The 10,938-nt window shown below is 38.5% G+C and overlaps 1 pseudogene; it reads right to left on the bottom strand.

Annotated features, from left to right (window-relative positions):
- Nucleotides 1–7,318: 7,318 nt before the first annotated feature.
- On the bottom strand, nucleotides 7,319–8,052 carry LOC110302377 (small ribosomal subunit protein eS1 pseudogene; annotated as a pseudogene).
- Between the last annotated feature and the right edge of the window lie 2,886 nt (nucleotides 8,053–10,938).

Below are 10,938 nucleotides of genomic sequence, written 5' to 3'. Positions count from 1 at the left end.
AAAAAAAAAAAAAAAAAAAGGTCTTCATTTTAAGAGCAGCTTGAATCAATTCAACTTTAGCACATCAGAGAAAGACCCAAACATTTTGTTCTATTATGTCATGTTTTGGCATGTACAATTGTCCCTCCATTTCCTTGGCTCTGTGACCCTACAGATGCTAACATCTACGGTTGCTCAAGTCTGTATGAAAGGGCTGGTACATGCATATAGCTCATACTCATCCTTCTATATTTTAGGATTTGTTGCTGTTGTTGTCTTATTTTGAGATAAGATCTTGATATGTGTCCAAGAAGACACTGACTTCTAGGCTCAAGTATCTTTACCTGAGTGATTGGAAGGGTAGGTAAATGGCTCAGCATCCAGTCCTCTCACACGTAAGGCAATTTCTAGATTACTAGAATACCCAATGCAATGTAAATCTTGTACAAATAGTTACTATGTTATGTTAGGCTATGTGTACTCAGACCAACTACAGTTTTCCTCTTAAAATACATCAGGTGTTGGTTGAATGTGTGAAAATATCTGGAGACACACATCTGAAATGTTGGCAAACACCATCAGTTTTCACACCACTTTTTCTGTTGACAGGTGCATGTCTTTTTTGACTTACTCACACCTTACACTTCTCTTCTCTAAAATTATCAAGGAATTATTTTAGGGAGATTAAGAGAGAGCCTGATTTAAATTTAGAAGCCATTGAGACCCAAGGACAGGAGGAGGAGAAGTAGACTAGTAATTCCTTTCTCCTAAGAGTAAGGAATAATTAGTAACACTCAATGGTAGGCTCATAAGTATTTCCTGGACTGGTGGTGTAGCCCAAAAAAGGTGGTGTAGAGCTATAGAAGCCTGACAAGTTTGTCATAGGCATATGTACAAGCATGATCCTTCCTAAATGTACCAAGAAATCTCTGGTCCAAATGGAGAAAATTATAATACTCAGACCTATAGGAAATCTGCAATATACCCATGGCATGATAGAAATGAGTTATGTGTAATATGCATGCACACAGCCTGTAGCAATCCTGAAGCATCTCTCTTCTGTGCTCTGTCCTTTCCCGGGACATTTCCTTTTCCTATCAGATGCTCTCATGGGACTGAATGAAAGTGGGCATGGAGGCTCATGCTCCTCCTGATCACGTCTGCTTGCTTCATACTTGGCTCCTACACACAGATTAGGAGAAGAAAAGCTTGAAATTAATGACTTACTTGTTCTTTAGAATGATACATTCCCTAGCAGTGATTAAATCCCCATCCTTTGGCCCTTACTGCCAAAGGCGTAATTGTGTTGCTTAATTCATGAAATGAATGAGAAATTTATGTTCCAGAGATTGTAGTATAGGCTTAGATTTTTCTTTAAAACCTGCTTTTAATAAAGGTTCTCAAATGCTTCAAGCTCCCCCACCACCACCACTTCTATCCCACTGTCTGAAGGTAGGGGAGAAAAGATGGTAAGCAGGACAAGGGGATATGGACCTGTTTAAAAGTAGTTTCTTGGGTTGATTCTAATCTCTGTCAGGATGCCAACAGTCCAGTTCAGTAGTGTAAGGGTAGCAAACACAAACAGTGGTGGCACGATCTAGCAGAAACCTCTAGGCTTCTGTCAAATCAGATTGAGTCAGTGGCAGCAACCAGGACCAGCTGGGATACCAGGAAAAGTTCTCTGCCATGCCTTTCTCAATTAAGTGAAGATCAGAGAGGAATGCAGGACCAACAAAGCATTGAGACGCTAGCTAACCCAGCATGCCATCACTGCCCAGTGAGTCCTATTTATACTCTCTCCAAACACTACATGTCCTCTCATGGGTCTTGCCTCAGTCAAACACCATGTGGGTTTCTTAGCAAAACACCGCATGAGTTTATATCACCTGACAGATCCAGAAACTTCCACCTCACTGTAGCAGAAGGTACTGTTTTTCCTCATCTTCTGGCCATCATTAGTTAATAGGTGCTATCACGGGTAACTTACCTTTGTCCTTTCAGCCACTGTCCCTCACTCAACACAGCTCTGTACAAGCAATCTGATATTTAGTGATTATGTGGGTTGACTTGAGTGTGATGACTTCTATGAATGTATTATACTTTTAGTGTCTGTGGTAATTAATATTGATTGTCAACCTGACAAAGTCTGGAATTACTTAGTAAACAAACCTCTGGACCTGTCTGTGAAAGAGTTTTTAGACTGGATTAATTATGACTGAATACATGGGGCTGGTGAGATGGAGGCCCCAATTTCAAATCCCAGCTCCCACATGGCAGTTCACAATATTCTGTAATTCCAGTTGTAGGGGATCTGACACCCTCACACAGATGTACATGGAGGCAGTAATAAATAATGTAAATTAATTTACATTGTACATAATTTAAAAAATTGACAAAAGTCTGAAGATCCACTCTGTGTACAGGCAACACATTCTGTGGCTATCCCAGATTGAATGTAAAAGTGAAAGCAAGACAAGTCTCTGGCTATGCTTTCTGACTGCCAACCACTGGGATCGATGCCTCTGCACTTGCCACAGTGACTTCCCTCCATTGCGAACTGTACACTCAAAATGAGAGCCAAAATGGATCCTTCCCCACTTAAAGTTATCTTGTCAGGTCTTTGTCATGGCAATGAGAAAAGGAACCAAATACAATCCCCGTTGCATGGAGTTCTGCCCTGGTTTGTATTATCTCTCATCATCTACTCCTTTGAAGTTTGGATGGCTCTTGTTTGACTGGGACATTGAGATGTTATAGATTGCTCTTATTTTTTATTGTAAATATTTGCATATTTTTTTCTTAGCCACATTCCAAATTTCTAGCTCATTGTGCTTTCATTTTTGTATAATTCTATAAAAGGTTTTGCATCTTCTTTGATGTCTTCAGTTACTTTCTGGTCATTTAGGAACTATTGTTCAAGACTTCCAGGTAAGAATGCGGAACTACTTTTAAACAGGTCCATATCCCCTTGTCCTGCTTACCATCTTTTCTCCCCTACCTTCAGACAGTGGGATAGAAGTGGTGGTGGTGGGGAGCTTGAAGCATTTGAGAACCTTTATTAAAAGCAGGTTTTAAAGAAAAATCTAAGCCTATACTACAGTCTATGGAACTTAAATTTCTCATTCATTTCATGAATTAAGCAACACAATTACGCCATTGGCAGTAAGGGCCAAAGGATGGGGATTTAATCACTGCTAGGAAATGTATCATTCTAAAGAATAAGTAAGTCATTAATTTCAAACTTTTCTTCTCCTAATCTGTGTGTAGGAGCCAAGTATGAAGCAAGCAGACGTGATCAGGAGGAGCATGAGCCTCCATGCCCACTTTCATTCAGTCCCATGAGAGCATCTGATAGGAAAAGGAAATGTCCCGGGAAAGGACAGAGCACAGAAGAGAGATGCTTCAGGATTGTTACAGGCTGTGTACATGCACATCACACATAACTTGTTTCTGTCATGTCATGGGCATATTGCAGATTTCCTGTAGGTCCAAGTGTTATAATTTTCTCCATTTGGACCAGAGATTTCTTGGTAAGTTTAGCAAGGATCATGCCTGTGCACATGCCTATGACAAACTCAGTCTTCTATAGGTCTGGAGCTTCTTTTGTGGTCACATTTCAAGTATAATCTCAGTGATGTCCAGGGTCCTGAGTTGTTAGGGTTTCATCATGATAGCTTGTGAAATGATACATCACTGTAAGATTTAACAAGGCAGGATGTTAACTCATGATGGAAGAGATTCATAAACATTAACTCTGTTTAACAAGGTATGTATCAGAATATATACATTCTTAATTTCCTTTCTATCCCTTTCTTTAAATTAAAATGGTTTTGTAATAGTAGAAGGATCAAACCCCCATCTAGAAAATTTTCAGGAAAATTAATGTTGCAATAAATTGTTTTTTGGCAGTTAGTTACAGAGATCAATTTAATAGGTCAAAAAAGGCTTCATAATGAGGTCTTACCAAGACCACTTTTTTAAAGTAAGAGATAAACGCTTGGTTTCTGGCATCTAGTATGTGAAAAGTTGACTGGTTGAAAGCTTCTATAAAACAGTTCTGCATAATTTTCCTCAGAAATTAAAGGGGAGAATATACACTTATCAAATTACTTTACCAAGTCAAAATTGTTCTTATATTAAAATACATCAAGATATTATAAGAAAATGAATACGGACCTCATGAACATCTACAAAAGGTCATCAAACTACATGTACTGGCTATCTGTAAATAAGAAGCTGGCGAAACCACAGTGGACTTCATTCATGTTTGTTTGTGTGTGTGTGTTTGTGTGTGTTTTGTCTAATTATTTTTAGTTGGTTTGTTTTAATTTTCTTTCTTCTTTCCTTTCTTTTTTAGAGAAAGATAAAGAAAATGACATTAGGTATGTAAGGGGTTAGGAGCTGGAAGAGGGGAATAATATGATCAAATGTATTGAATGAAAACATTTTAAAATAAAAAACAAATTAATTAAAAATAAAGTTTTATTAGAATATTGCCACACCCACCATTTGCCATGGCATCGGTGAGCAGCTGCAGATATGACAGAAAATGTATAGTTTGTGAGTTCATTATGTGATTCTTAAAGCTCTTTGCTAATTCCTGACATAGTTCCATATTCAAATTGTAAATGTTGAATCTGAAATGTATACACCGAGTTCACTCAGGACTGGGGCTGAATGGGTACCAACTCAAGCAGTGAAGAAGAGGGCATCCATGCAGCATAGAGCGTTGTTCATGGCCTACAGTGGGTAAAATATGGAGACCATGGCAACAGGGCAATGGTTACTTGCACGGAGATAATATGTGAACACAGAATATTTTCTTGAATTAAAAAGTAAGAACAAATTTCAAACTAAAAATTCCAAAAGTCCAAAAAAAAATCACAAAGATAGGTAAAAATGTAGCAGGCACCAACTTAGCTTCTTACTTACTAAGGCAGGGCTAATTCAAGTATGTAAATAAGTCGGGATCAGTGAGATCATACTAAGGTAAAAAAAATAAATAGGCAAACAAACAAACAGACAAAACCCCAAAACTTCTCTTCAGGATAGAGTGGCCACTAACAAGTATAGACTGAGTTACAAAAGTAGCCATTTGGTAGCTATAAAAATTACTAATTAATTCGGCCAAGAAACATCCCAGCATTCCAAGTAGAGGCAAGAATGTATTGGAATCAGTTGTTAAAGCTTTAGGAATTTTATAAATTCATTGTTAAAGTTATTAACATTGAGATTATGTAAATGAAGAATTAAAGATATTCCCCAAAAGCTCATCACTTGAGCTGAAACACCCTACCCTGAGCATTAACACAGCTCCTCTCTGTCACCCAGCACCAATGCCTCCTTTATCTTACTCCCATTCTACCTCTTTGTCCTAAATGGACCCCTGTCTGGTAGGCTTTCTAAGTGAGATCAACACCTTCAGCTCTGGACTTATATCTTAGAGGTCACTACTGTGGATTCAAAAGTCTTTTTCCATAGTTTTGACAAATCTCCAAAAACCAGACACTGATTGGCTCAGTTTAAGACACACACAAAAAAATGCAATAACCAATCACATTGCTTGACGGAAGCTGGACAAGTCATGGGAGGGAATGTGCAGATTGTACCAGTCAAGGTTGATGCTGAGGCTTGAAGTCATGAATGTAGGTTGCTTAAGGACTACATGGCTGAAGATGGTTCTTCAGTTCTTGGTTTCTAATCAGTAAGGTATTAGGACCAGAAACAGATCAAGCAGGGCAGGCCAATCCACCAGCAGACACCCACATGTAGAGGAAACAAGACCACTGAGTCATCAAAAGTGGCAGGATGGAGGGAGTTCTGATCCAGTAAACATCTGCAACATGCCAAGACCATGGGAAACAAGGGAAGGAAGCTGAAAGAGAGGGGTCAGCGGAGGGAGCAAGAGAGTTGCTATGCTGCAAACATTTGAGAGATCATGTAGGAGAGAAAATAAAAAGCCTTTGTGTGTATAATTAGTGCCTTCCTGGGGTGACTGAAGTAGAGTCGTGGGATGCTTATTAGACTCCTTGGACTCAAGGCTTACGCTGTTGGACAGGAGATGGGGGAAACAAAGACATTATAGTTTTTCTTTTCAGCAGGCAAACTTTAATTCAATTTTTAGCTAGCATATAAAGTAGGGAGTTTCATCGTGACATCTTCAAACATATGTGTCATTGTATTTTATGGACATTTTCTCCCTTCCCCCACTGTCATCCCAGGGGTCCCCACACTCTCTCCAGCTGTCTTACCACAGTTAGTCTGTGTTTTGATTTTACGTGTATTTTTACCCTATCTTTCACCCTACTTAAGATATTTTCCTCCCTCTCATAACCCCTTTTCTAGCTTAAGAAATAAACATATGCACACACATACACACTTTAAAATCTAGATTCAGCAGATAAAATGTGCAGCATTTATTTTACAACATAATATTTTCTAGTTGCATCCATTTTCCCACAATTGCCATGATTTCGTTTTTCTTTATGGCTATAAAAATCCCATTGTGTTTATACATCACATTGAAAATATTTTATCATCTACCATGGACATGCAGGGTAGTTCTGTTTCATAGCTATTGTAAACAACTCTGTGATAATTATGGATGTATAAATTCCCTTTCTGGTGTGTTGACTTACTGTGGTGTTATAGTTCTTTTGTTATATACCCAAGGCTGGCACATCTGGGCCATTTGGCAGTCCTGTTTCTGGTATGCTCATACAAAATTATACTCCCACCAGAAATACACATGGATTCCTCTTTTCCCACCTCCTTCTCAGGATTTGTTATTTGTTCTCTTTATGATGGTGTATTAGTTAGGGTTTGTATTCCTGTACAAAACACCGTGACCAAGAAGCAAGTTGTGGAGGAGAGGGTTTATTCAGCTTACACTTCCACATTGCTATTCATCACCAAAGGAAGTCAGGACAGGAACTCACACAGGGCAGGAACTTGGAGGCAGGAGCTGATGCAGAGGCCATGGAGGGGTGCTGCTTACTGGCTTGCTTCCCCTAGCTTGCTCAGTTTGCTTTATTAAAAGAACTCAGGACTATCAGCCCAGGGATAGCACCACCCACAATGGGCCCTTCCAACTTGATCACTAATTGAGAAAATGCCTTACAGCTGGATCTCATAGAGGCATTTCCTCAAAGCAGTCTCCTTTCCCTGTGATAACTCCAGCTTGTGTTAAGTTGACACACAAAACCATCCAGTAGGGATGGCCTTTTCACCTGAGTAAAATCCAATCTTAGGAAGTTTTAATTTATAGTTTTCCTTGCCTTTTCTTTCTTTTATCATCACAAATAGGACTTTTTATTAGTCACAATTAAAAATCTGGATTTTAAACACTTTCTTGGACTGGTGATTCATATGGTTTTCTACCTTCAACATGGAGCTTTGGGAGTTTTCCCAAATCCAACTTGGGTTTCTTCAGTATTTTAACCTTTTTAATGAAGACATCTTGAAGAAGATAAATGGATTGGCAAGCCTTTTCTATGTCTTTTCCAATGGTGCCTGGAACCAGTTTATTAAGCACTTCCTTCAAGTCTGCACTTCTTCAGGCATGATTTCTGTGATAATCTACCAGATCTGGTGGGCTTGCTGGTACTGTGCACAGGCTGTTTTGCATATCTGGTTGTTGCATTTGTGTGTGTGTGTGTGTGTAACCAACATAGAACAGACAGAGCAAATAATGATCAGCTGTCTTGACATCAACATGAGCTTCAAGCTTCAATCATGGTCTGCCACTTTTGACCTTGAAACACACTTTGTCCCTGGTAAGACCTATGCCATGGAAATTAGTCAGACCATTTTTCCCCTAGCATCCTCAATAACTTGCTTGAATTTTCTAACTTTGCAGACCAGCAAGGCTCACTTCAAACACAAGACCTTTGAGGCTAACAGATGCAATTTTGGCTCCTTGCATCCTTAGGACTAGTGTTTTCCCAACACTTCTAATCTGAACATAGCCAGAGCTTTTACATACCTGTCTTTCTTAGAAAGTGGGTCAACCACTTTCTTCTTGGCTCTCTTCTTGATGCCTTTCATCGGGCTCCTGTTCTTGCTGACCACCATGGTGGTGTTCTGAGAGCCAAAAGCAATGTAATGTTTTCTAATAGCTAACAATGTTGAAAGCTTTTTCAAATATTTATTGGTCATTTTTCTTTCTTCCTTTGGGAACTGCCTGGTCAGTTCATTAACACACTGACAGGATGATTTTGGGCTTTGGTTTTTAAATTTTGAAGTACTCTATAATCCTACACCCAAATCTCCTGTCACATGTATAGGTAAGATGGATGCCCCTCTCCCATTCCCTAGGCAGTTCCTTTATTCTGGCAATTATGTCCTCCTTTCAGAAGTTATACTCTTTTTGTAATCTCCTTTGACAATTCTTGAAATTAATCTCCGTTCTACTGTATTATTTGTTTTCAAAGAATTATCATTTATGCCATGTATTAAAGCATTTTCTCTGCTCTCTTGTAGTAGTTTCAATGAGTTAGACCTTACATTCAGAGCTCTGATTCATTTTGGATTGATTTTCATCTGTTGTGAGAGAGCTACACCTGGATTCGTTTTTCTACATGTTACTCCATTTCTTAGAGGTGACCCTCTCTCCAATGTGCACTTCTGGCAGCTTTATTAAGATTGCTAGAGCCAGAGTACCAGGATGTCTGTTGTGAGATTGCATTTTTTATGTATGGCAGGGAAGCACCACCTGTGAAGTATCAGCAATATGTTTGCCAAAACAACACCCCAAAGAACACCAACTGACAACAGTACTGATGGGGACAATCTCACAAGTTTCCACTCCTAGCTGAAGAACTGCAGGCTGGTGAGAAAGGGAGAACTCATCTTCTCCAGAGATGGGCTTCTGATAGGTTATTCAATCCTCAATGGTTGCATTTATAAATTCACATATACATATATAGAGAAACCACAATAATAATTAAGGAATAAGAGGCCATGAATCTGAGGAGTGGAAAGGACATGAGAGTAGTAGGAGGGAAAAGGGAGGATGATGTAGTACTTATCTACAAAGTTATACAAAATATTTAAGAAACGAGGTAGCTGTGGCTGTGGGGGTTTGTCTCTGGGTCCTCTGTTGTATTATAGTGGTTTTGATGGCTGTTTTGGGATAGTACCATACTGATTTTGTTTGAGGTTGTGTATTGTGATATCTCCAGCACTATTCCTCTGCTTTGACTGTTGGGAGCCTTTTGCTTTCATGTATAAGTTTTGATTGTTTATTATAGTTCTGTAATGAGTAGTATTGGAATTCTTATGAACATTTTATGTAACCTATGGCTTGTTTTTCTTTTTAACCATAGGGCTTTTTTTTTTTTAAACAGTATTTATAGCAATCATGAAAATGGGAAGTTTTCCCATCTTCTAGTGTCTTTCTCACTTTCTTTTTTCAGTGTCTTAAGGTTTTATTGCAGAGGTCTTTCCTTTCCTTAGTAAGGTTTATTCCTAAGGTTATTGTGGTGAATTTAATGGGAAATGTCCCCACAGGCTCACATATGTGAACACTTGGTTTCAGTTGCTGACTTTGGGGAGGTTGTCGGACCTCCACGACGTACAGACTTACTGGAGGAAGTACATCAATGGGAAAGTCTTTGAGTGAGCCTTTATAGCTTTATCCTGCTGGAGAGATGGCTCAACATTTAAGAGCATTGATTGCTCTTCCAGAGGTCCTGAGTTCAATTCCCAGCAACCCAACTTACAGCCATTTGTGATAGGCTCCTATATCCTATTCTAGAGTGTCTGAGGATAGCTACAATGTACTCATATAAATAATATAGCTTTCTCCTACTTCCCATTTCCTTCTCTGCTTCCTGTGTGAAGATGATATGTGATCTGCCAGCTTTCTGCTTCTGCCACCTGCAGCCATACCTCTCCTGTCACCACAGACTCCTTTAGAAAATTTACATCCTTTAGATCATTTTTTAGATCTTTTAGAATTTAGAATCTAAAGTCAAAGTAAACTCTTCTATAAGTTGATTTTGGTTCTGGCATATCATCACAGCAACAGGAAACTAACTAATGGAGTTATTATTATTATTTTAATCAAAGCTTCCATGGGTGGGATTTTCTATATGATATCTTCTAAGTTAATTAATGGGGCATAGAGAAACATTTGATTTGGGCATGTTGATTTTTATATTCTGTTACTTTTCTGAAAGTGTTCATTGGGTCCAAGAGTATTTTTTACAGTAGGATTTCTAAGGTATGTGGATTACAGTGTTATTTCATGTGCGTGTGTAGTGATCATTTGACTTCTTCCTTTCCTGTGTGTTTTCTTTCCTTTCTTTCTCTTGCCACACTAACCTAGCAAAGACTTCAAGCTTTATACTAAGTCAAAATGGAGAGAGTAGACACTCCTGTTTCAGATTTTGGAAGAAATGCTCTTAATTTTTCATCATTTAGTGTGACATTGGCTATATGTTTGTTGCACACAGCCTTTCCATCTCAAGGTATGTTCCTTTTAATACTAGTTTCTCCTGGAATTTTATAATGTAGAGGCATTGAACTTTGAACATAAAAGGTTTTTAGGCTGCCTGAAATTTACCTATGCAAATGTGTGACTGTATTTGTCCTGTAGATTTAGCTGGGCCTATACTATTAAATATTCCATTTGCTAAATTAACAGGGATGTCAGTTTTGTTGTATATTAAGATTTCTTTGCACCTTTTTTTTGATGGCAGATTCCTTTTTTGTTGTTGTTGTTGATTTCTTTGCACTTTTTATTTAACCTGACATGCATTTGTTTATTTTCATGCTCATAAAATTGTGCTATCATGGTTTTATAGGCATTTTTATTTTTAATGATTTAGTTTTATTTATGTGTTCTATCTCTCTCTGTCTCTCTGTCTTTTTCTCTCTCCTGTGTGTGTGTGTGTGTGTGTGTGTGTGTGTGTGTGTGTGTGAGTGTATGCTATATATCTGCAGTTGCCTGTGGAG

The sequence above is a fragment of the Mus caroli genome, unplaced genomic scaffold (assembly GCF_978045245.1).
Source record: "Mus caroli unplaced genomic scaffold, Mus_caroli_1 scaffold_11, whole genome shotgun sequence".
Classification (NCBI taxonomy): Eukaryota; Metazoa; Chordata; class Mammalia; order Rodentia; family Muridae; genus Mus; species Mus caroli.
Note: the sequence above shows the minus strand (reverse complement) of the source record. Positions and strands in the feature narration are given on the sequence as shown.